Raw genomic sequence first — 10,384 nt, 5'->3', positions numbered from 1 at the left:
AAGATGCGCTCCTATGTTAGGTAGTAGTTATTACACGTTTAGCCATGCATTTGATGAAAAATGGGGTCAGTGACCATTATCATCCACTGATGGAGATGAAAGGATGAATATTGACACTTTGATCCTTATGTGGATAAGTCTGGGAGTTGTCCCACTCCTCTCTTATCAGCCGTTAGCAGTATGTAGGAGAGCAGGGTAAACCTGGTTAGGGAAAGAAGACATTTTATGCAGTTCAACAAGTTCAAGATGCAGCTTGAAAGCCATGATTGTAGGCAGACTTTCCCCTCTGCTTCTCCTCTGTTTAAAGACCAGGAGACACATGCTTTTTCTATGTGTAGGATTCAGCCGACAGTGAGAACATTTGGGATGACTTCATCCAAGGCCATGGATGAGATTTACTGGGGGAATGGCAAACAGACAGGCCAGGGAGTAGTGGCATTGCCATGAAGAACTTTTGACCATGCCTGCACACCTCTGTTTGGAGCAGACACCTCTGTCTGTAGGAAAATCTGGGACAGAGTAAGGTGGCATTGCATATCCATGGTGGCATATGCTAAACCCGTGTCACCAGGGAGAATTGACAGGGTTTTCTTCTATAGTTGATCTATTCTGGATTCAAGTGCCTCCATGAATCCTTCAGTCTAGGAAGCAGGCCTTGGTGTAGTAGTTTAAACCCAGCCGGCAGCCAAACACCACACAGCTGCTTGCTCACCCTACCCCACCCCAGGTAACGGGGGAGAAAACCAGAGAGGTACAGGTAAGGAGATTTGTAGGTTGAGATAAAAACAATTTAATAATTGAAATAAAATTAAATTAAAATAATAATAGTAGTAGTAGTAATAGAAAATACAAGTGAGTAATTCACAGTGAGATTGCTCACCACCTAACAGACAGTGCCCAGCCCATTCCTGGCTAGCAATCCCAGAGAAGCAAGAATCCTGAAAATGCAGTTCCCAGAAGTGAGAGCGAGATTCCTGATCAACCCTCATCTATACACTGAGCATGATGTCGTATTATATGGAATATTCTATTGGTTAATTTGGGTCTGGTGCTCTGGCTCTGCTCCCTCTCAGCTTCTTGTGCATCTGCACGCTATCAGGACATGGGCAGTTGAGAAGTCCTTGATTTCTCAGCAACAACTGAAAACATCAGTGCTTTATCAACATTTTTCTCATACCAAGTCCCATACTGAATCCAAAACACAGAACTATTCTGTCTACTAAGAACTAAAAAAAATTAGCTCTGAGCCAAAACCAGGACACTCAAGCTACCAGGCTGTTAAGAGTCTTTCAGGTATCAGTGCTATTTGACTAGACAATCCAGACACAAGATGGGACAGGGAGAGCATATGAAACATTTTTAACACAGTGGGTGGCGTTCCCAGCTTTATGAGATCAGGGGAAAGGGATATGCCAGAACATCATAGCAGCTGACTGATGTCCATACCCACCACTCTTAAACTGTGATATTGGACTTTTTTAAAATGAGAAGGTAGACTGGCATGTACCTTATTTAGAATTACAGTACCTATAGAGATGTACACACAGGAACTTTCCCACAGGGTTGTTCACAGCCCTGAAGGCTTCTGCAGTGCCCCCATACCCAGAGTTAATTCCTATTCCCCAGCACCTTCAGTGGGGACTAGGCACGGTGAGGTATTTTTTTAGTTGGATGTGGCTACTCTCTGCCACCTACTGAGAGGTCAGTGGGTAGATATGAGAGATTCCAGGTGTCCCAAGGAATGCAGGAAGACAGAACTATGTCTTCTAGTGTCTGATAAGTGTCTAGTGTGAGCTGGCTTCAGGAAGAAGGGCTGACCTTTATGGGATATCTTCTCTTGTGTTTTTTTCAGTCCTTAAGTGTGGCCTGGCATTCAAGGCACAGTCCTTGGCAACACCCTCTCTATGAGAGACTGAAATGCTGGGGTTTCAACCCCAAGCCCCAAATTAAGGCTGACATATGGGTGATTCCCACAGCCCTTCACAAAGGGGGGGTGAGTTTCCCTTTAGGCTTCCCTCCAGGGTGCAGCCGGCCTGGCAGGGAGAGCCATTGGGTAAATGAGCCCCAGGCGTCACACATTAAGTAACCAAAGGTCAGGGGTCCCACTGAGGGGTAAAAGCTGGGACCACTTGCAGGAAGGGGCAGTGTCTGTCTGTGAGGTGGATGCACTTTACAGAGTTCCCTGTTGGGGAAGGACCTCCCACCTCCCTAAGACTGGGCTCCAGTCAGGTCTGGCCTTTGTAAACACGGGCTGTGTAGAGATTCAGTATGTGGCTTCCTTGGTCTTATGTATTTGGTTTGTTGACTCAGTTGTCTTCTGTCCCTTCTATGGGAGACTGCATTTCACCATTTATTCCACCCACTGTTGGTCGTGCAGTGGTGTTGTTGGGGTCAGTGGGATTGATGTTGATTATGTATGATCTGACTTGTTTGTACCTCCAGCGCTCACCCATGTACTGACCCTTTTGTATCAAATACAATTTGGTTATTGGTGCATTTTTATGCTGGCTGTGTCCTTTATGGTAGGCCTGATAGTTGGCAAAAGAGAGACAGAATAGGTAGAAGTGAATGAAGCGGATGACAGATGAGATGTGTGTGGACAGGAGTCTCTAGGCAGACCTTGGATTTGGAGGGTTTGTAGGGCAGCCATGTGCTTTGCTGCATGTTGTTTAGACTGACCTTTCTTCTTGCCCAGGCCAAGGGCTATGGCTCAGGAAAATTGAAAAAAACCTTAAGCAGGCACAGTGTGATAGTGACTTTCAAAGGGGTGCTTTATGGAATGGTATGAAGCTATATCAGGGGAATTTCATAATGGACATTAGGAAAGGACTCTTCAATGAGATGCTGGTCAGTCACTGGAACAGGCTCCCCAGGGAAGTGGTCACGGTCCCAAGCCTGTCAGTTCAGGGAGCGTGTGGACGATGCTCTTAGTCATATGATTTAGTTTTAGGTAGTCCTGAGAGGAGCAGAGAGTTGGACCTGATGATCCTTATGGGTTCCTTTCAAATCAAGATACTCTGATTCTATGTGACATACCACATGTAAAACATGGTGAAATGTCATGTAAGTGCCTTGCAGCATAGACATAGATGGATTATTCAGCATGGGGTATCTCTGCAGTTGCAATCACTGGCAGGGTGGGTATGATTTGAATCTAATACATGGTTTGCAGGACCTAAAATTAGGAAAATGAAAATATTTTAAAGAGTTGGATGAATCATAACCTATTCCTTGCTCTATCCTCCCACCTTCAAGACAGTATGAAATCTCTGGAGTTTTCCATTCAATTACTTGGATGTACCCAAATGTTTAAAGTCACTAGAGCTGGATTTTGCTTTTATATGAGGGTCAGAGGACTATATGTCATCCCAGGGGTTGAGGATCCTGTTATATTTTTGTTAGTTGGAGGTATGATTACTGTAATGTAATATCTACTTGAGAAAGGAATTTAAACTCTCAAGAAAAAATCAGCTAATTTCACATTACTGGCATTATTTTTGTTAAAAGGCTTACTAGATCTGAGTCCAGCTTCTGAAAATAAGTATTATGTTATAAAATAACCCGTTCTCATGATGTCAGCATTTTCTGATAGACCACTGGTGGATGAGTGCTATATGTTCTGTGGATCAAATACTGATCATTAAGCTCTACTTAAGAGTGTAGTCTTTGATGGGATATCTGCATAAAGTTCAGGAGATTGGACTTGGCAGTTGTAGTAGCCCTTTTTGGCCTTCCAGCCTTTGATGCTAGCAATAAGCTTGTACAATAAAGAGAAACTTTAGCATAGCAACGGGCAGATAAGGTAAAAGTGCATTTTGTATATGACTGTTGCATGAAGGAATACCTGCTGAAATTTATTTGCAATGTCCTTGAACAACATTGAATTCTCCAGATTAGGTGGTGCTTGTGGAGCAAACCTATTAATTTTGCTAATGAGACAGAGGAGGAAGATAAAGATTTTAAAAATGCCTGGCATCATATTTTATTAGTCACCCAATATAATTATTGACAGGGATCGAGGATGTTAAGTTCCAGAAAAGGACTACTTATTATCTTAACACTCCTGAGATGCATTAAACACATTTGAATTTAATTAGAAAGGAGTATCCATGATTTAAGAATAAATCTTGCACCTATTAATTTTAGAAATTAAGATGATTTATTTCCTTTAAAATTTCTAGCATTTTTGATAAAAGTCCTTCATAAAAGGCGCATGGCTTACTTTCAAAGACTAAATTTATACAATGTGATTTTTGTCAACCAGTTTAATACTGGATAGATTTTTGAAATGCCTTCAGTGTGGTATTTAACAGTACAGTCATCTTAGTCATGATGAGTCAGATACTAGATTTAAGAGAGAAAAAGAAAATTATTTAACTAATACCAAAATTGGTTTTCTTTTTATTTAAGGATTTGGCAGTGCAACCTATCTTCTCCAAAAACTGTAAAATTTCGTTTCTCAAAACTATGTAACTAAAAAAAAATAACTTGAGGGTAGTTCAGAATGAGCATAGATGGTCCAGCAGATTAATGATTTTTTTTTTTTAAAGGACAATGAGTACAGCCATGTTAAGTAGTCAGAAACTGATAATATGGGTGGATATTTGCATTTTCATAATTTATAATAGAGCTAATGCATGGTCACATGTTTTAGAATCAGTAGTGAATTGGCAGACTGAGATGTTTAGTGAAAGATGTTGAATGGCCCACAAATCAAAGGAGAAAATTCAAAAAAGACAGAGAAACAGTGAAAGGTAAACAATCAGCAAAACTTGCAGAGAAACCATAGATGTAGTGATGGGTGAGACTATAGCCTATTGTGCTGGGTTTGTGTAGATGGTGGGGGTTTTTGGTAGCAGGGGAGGGGGCTACAGTGGTGGCCCCTGTGAGAAGTTTCTTGAAGCTCCCCCAGCTCCAAGTTGGACCCACCTCTGGCCAAGGCTGAGCCAATTCGTGATGGTGGCTGTGCCTCTGTGATAACACATTTAATAAGGGGAACCTGGGAGGGGGTGGGATGTTGTGAGGAGGAGTTACGAGAAGGATGCCTGTGCAAACACCGAGGTCAGAGGAAGGAAGGATGAAGGAGAGGAGGTGTGCTGGAGCAGACACCCCTCCTGTATCCTGTGGTGAGAGGGCAGGGCCACTACCCTGCCCCCCATGGAGGTCATTGCTGGAGCAGAGGTCTGTCTGAGGCCTGCGGAGGACACCCAGGATTCTGTGGGAAGAAGAAACCCCCACTGTTATAGTCTGTGCTGGGAGGACTGCAATATGCAGGGGTGACCCACACCAGGGCATCTCGAGAAGAATGCATCCCATGGGGAGGACTCACAGCAGAGAAGGTTTGGGGAGGACTGTTCCCTGTGAGAAGGATGCAATGTGGAGCAGGGGTAAGGATGCAGAAGACTGTTTCCCCCCAGCCTCTCGCAGAAAGAAGCAGCAGACTGACTGCACCCCCTGCCCCTGCACTGCTGGGAGCAGGAGGTACAAATACAGGGAACAAAACAGCTCAGGAAGAAAGGAGGAGTGGGGGGAGGTGTTTTTCTAAGATATGGTTATGCTTCTCACTGTCCCATTTTCTCTGTTAAATGTTGTTGTCCTTAGTGTTTTGAATTAGTGATATTCTTTTTCTTCCCTTAACGAGTCTGTATTTTTGTAGTGGGTGAGCCACCTCTCCCTGTCCTTCTCGATTCCCAAGCCTTTTGCTTCATTTTCTCCTTCCCAGTGCTGGGGGAAAAAGGGTGAGTGAAGGGCTGTGTGGTGCCCTCTGGGCACAGACCAGGATACCTGTGCAGCATGTTATGTAGATGTAATGCTACAGTGCTACGTACACAACAAACCAAAGTGGAACAGGGGCTGGGGTAATTTTAAATGGTACTATGTGAGCACTATGTAAGAATGGGAACTAAACGTAGCCTGAAGAGAAAGCACGGGAATGAAGAAAGTACCTCTTCTGTAAGAACAGAAAAATTATTTGTGCCATGCTGGTTTCAGAGACATATGCTGGTGCTGTTATTCAACCAGTGTTAAAACAATATTAAAACTTCTAATGATTATTTGCTAACACAAAAAATATTGGCTTCACTCTCAAATAACTCTTTTGGATCCCATTACAATGTTGCCAGGGAACCAACCCATGATATTGGCAAGCTCTTATTCCATGAGCAAACATAACACTCTCAACCAATGAAATAAGTATTATATGTACCTGGTACCTCAGGAAGTTCCCGAAGATGAGGAAAAATTATAAGAAGAATTGATTTTGATTTAAAAAAACAAAAAAAACAAACAAAAAAAACAAAAAAAACAGAGAAAGAAATTGTTTTTTTAAAGGATGTATTTATTCTGATCAACAAATCACTGCTAATACTACTGGCAGATGACACCAAAAAAAATTGGCAAATACTGGAAATAGCAGAATGTTAAATTACAAAGATGAGCTAATTATTCTGAGCATTCTGAAATGTCTGGGATGCAGAAAACAAGAGGTTTGAATTCAGTCAAATGTCCAGAAGGAATCGAGGTCCTATCTACAGAACCAGGGCAGTATCTGGGGAACAGTGATTCAGAATAGAAATTATGGATTGCTGCTGGTTGATATGAGTAAATTTCAGAGGTAGCCAATATTTTCTACTTCAAGGAAATGATTGCTATAGCATTTGGATTTAAATGTCCCTAAAACTGGCTTTACTCTGTAAAATCAAGTAAGTGGACATAGGAACCCAAAACAATGATAAAGAGCCATTAATCTTGCTTTAGGTCTGCCACAAGTAAGCCTTTTACCTACAGCCAGACCTCTGATAGCAGGATGACAGGAGTGTCTTCAAGTTTCTTCAATTGCACATCCCATTTGCTTCTGGGAAGTGATCATGTTTTTCACCTCTGAAGCTGTGTGCTGTTTTCCTCTGTAATGATCAAAATGGTCTGTAAGAGATAGCATAAAATAAGAAGGTGATTTTACATCTGTTCATAGAACTGCTGAAACTGATGCTAGAATACTGCTTTCAGTTCTTTTGCTTGTGTTTTAATAAGTATGTTAAAAATTTGGAGAGAATTCAGGGAAGAAAGAAAAAAAAAATGAGTTCGTGGTTGAGAGAAATCTTTAAAGAGTAAATTTACTTAGAGCAAATCTTTTTAACTGACTGGAAAGGAGATTTTGAGGTGAATTATGATTAGCAGGAAATATCAAGTCTTAAATTCTTAGCTGTAGCTGGGAAGGGCAGAACAAGAACCATAATTAGAAGCTGAAGACAATAAAATTTGAATCAGAAATAAGGCATGATTTTTAATACAGATGGTAATTAAATATTGAACACACCATAAAGTAGTGAGGTTTTTACTCTTTTGATCCATCCACTCTAGCCAAACACGTTTCAGAGGCTGATTGAATCAAGGACTAATTTCTGGGCTCAAAAGAGGCACAAACTGGTGAAAGTGAGGCTTTTTTGGTTGTTGTGGGTTTGGGTTTGTTTGTTTGTTTGTTGATCCTTCAACTCTAACAATATTGACCCTGTCAGGAGTTTGAGTTCTACCAATAAACACCTATTTGAAGAATCAGCCAAATCAGCCATGGATAGATAGTGTGGAGCAGATGTCCCTGGGCTTGTTCATATCTGTACAGCAGGTGAACTCTGACTTTTATATGCAGCCACATATCCTTGAATATTTCCTTTTATCTCATTGCTAACCAAGTTTAAGCTGCAATGTGGTGGGTTTTTGTTGTTTTGTTTTGTTGGGGTTTTTTGTTTTGCTCTGAGGTGTGTTTTGAATCCTCACAGTCAGATATGAAAGATAAAGTAAAGGTGAAGGAAAACAAAATGAGATTTCAGTTGTTACATGCTGTCTAGATATGGAACTGAAACTGTTCTAGCTTCATGACATGACTTATAGTTCCTTTACCTAACAACAGCAAACTCCTGCAGAGTTTATGCCTCTGACTATAAACTCTGCAGAGGTCTTCTGACTCTAGGCTGCTATCAGGGAAGCAAACCAAAGGACTAGAAAGGGTTTTATTCATCACTGAATCCAGTTCCTTGGTTATTGAAAGCAATCTCACTAAACTTTTTATAAAATGGATTAAGATCTAAATTAAAAGTAGCGGAGATATTTTACTCAAATGTTCATTTCAAAAGCTTGCTCAAAACTGTATTACTTTGATGCATATTTTCTTCTATTTTTGGGGGTATAAATTCATCAGTGTATTGATGAATATATATTTAAAATCCAGCACGTTCTTATGTGAGTCTATACTGAGCTAGTTTATATCCATACTTTTGTATCAACATTCTCATTTTTAATTTAAATTTCTTTCTCTTGGCTGTTTAAAAAAAAAAACAACACACCATAATAAAGCATTTAGCTGGAGAGTTGGTGTTACTGAGCTGACACAAGGAAGATACAGGATGGAAGTATCTGGAACAACAACAAAAAAATCATGCTTTTTATTTTTAAAAGGCAAACAAATAGGAAATAGAAAGAAGGTATGAATAGAAACAAAATGCCAGTCAGCAATATTTCAAGTTGAATCCAGATCCAAGACTGATTGATCTGGCTTTCTCAAGTTGTAATGCAATTCTTGCTATGCTTTAGCTTAACAAATATAAGACATTGAAATGATCACCCAATAAATAATCTTAATATATATGATTATGATATTGTAACATTCCTTTTATAGCATGATCAAGTTATTTTAACTTTTCAGTGTTTCTTTTTGTCTTCCATAATTGGCTTTTGAGTATGTGAAGTGATGGGTGTCATCTGTGTTTACCCTAAGTTCTCTTTAAAATCAACGGTCACTCTCAACAACATACTAGATTGGGCTTCAGGCTTCAATCTGGCTAATTCTTAGGCAATATCTTCAATGTAATCATGTAAGTAGTCATATTATCTGAGAGAATAACTTCCTATTTTCTATTTAGTTCAAGCAGCATTTGGCTGAATGATGACTTGAAAAGAAGGCATCACCTATTCAAATGCTGCTAGATAAATTTAGATTTAAAGGCATGGTGCCAATTTCACATTTACAGTTAGAGTGATCTAAAATCCATTGACAAATTCTGTAGGAACCTTCCCAGTGAAACAGTTCCAACCTTAGCAATTTCAATTTTAGCCAATTTATCTAATTTTATTAGCTTGAATATCCCAACGTTTTTTTCTGAAGAATCTCAGAGTTAACCCAACGCACATAAAACCCTCCTTGGGGATTCAGGATACCGGACACTTACTGGGTTATCCTGAAGTTGAAAAACTGTTCTTTTAAAAGTAGGCTGAAAAGGAATAAGCTGAGCAAAACCTATTAAATCCTCTCAACTTTTATGCTGAGGGGTTAGGCACCACTAAATGTAAGTATAATAGAAGTCTATTTTTCATTACTTCCTTTGTGTGTGAATATCTGTACATTACCAGCTTGACAAAATGTTCTATTTACACCGAAATCATGTATAGCTTGTACCCAGACCAAGGTCCTTAAGGTTACTGAGGAGGTCCTAAGAATTGCTGAGGACAGTCCCTCCAGCACTGTCTTTGTTTTGTCTGAAGTATGGATGAAAAACATCTAGAGGTCTTTTTACCACACTCTGGTGCAAGCTACCTTAGGCTTAATTTTTGAGTTTTTCTTTTGGTATGCTTCAAAATACCACTTTTGTATGTTCATCAAAAATCAGTGGATTAGTCAGTCAGCCTTCTCATCAGTTTGAAAAGCTGCCTACTCTAGGCTGCATTTTCTCTGATATAAATAGATATTGCTGTGGTGGCTACCGTGACCTTCCTTTGTGATGTAGACACCTTGGTACTGAGCAATAACTTCTGCCCAAGAAAGGATCAATGCTATTACCCCCCCCCCCCCCCCCCCGCTTTTCTAGCAAATATAAATGTGTATCATGTTTCTAATGATTCATCTGCTAGAAATGGAAGAAAGAATTTGCCAGTCCATAGTATGAGACAAATTATGTTCTGTACCTCCTCCTCAGGTACATTTCAAATTCAGTAGATTGAAGAGAAAACATACAGCCCAAGTGGAAGCAGAAGGTTCATTTCTGCTAAATCTTAAACTAAACTTAATTTCTGTAACAGCTACAAAAGTACAGCTCATTTTCCTTATTACATTCTGTTTCAGAGCAATGTTTAATAGGCCTGCACATACAGTCAGAAATGTATGAAATCCTTGGTGCCTAGATACAACTCTCAGACCTCCTTAATGAAATAAACATAGTTTTAGATTCAATGAGCTGTTCCTTAACAGTGGGTGAAGCATTTCCCAGGTAGCTCAGGAACTAAATCTCGCCTTCTGCCTAGATTCTTAACCAACTGGCAGTAGATACTGGTATTTAGTGGCAGAGATTCCCTAAGAGACTGTAGGTTGCCCTACCTTAAGCTTCTCTTGACTCCT

The sequence above is a fragment of the Athene noctua genome, chromosome 2, assembly GCF_965140245.1.
Source record: "Athene noctua chromosome 2, bAthNoc1.hap1.1, whole genome shotgun sequence".
NCBI lineage: Eukaryota > Metazoa > Chordata > Aves > Strigiformes > Strigidae > Athene > Athene noctua.
This window is presented reverse-complemented; position numbering follows the sequence as displayed.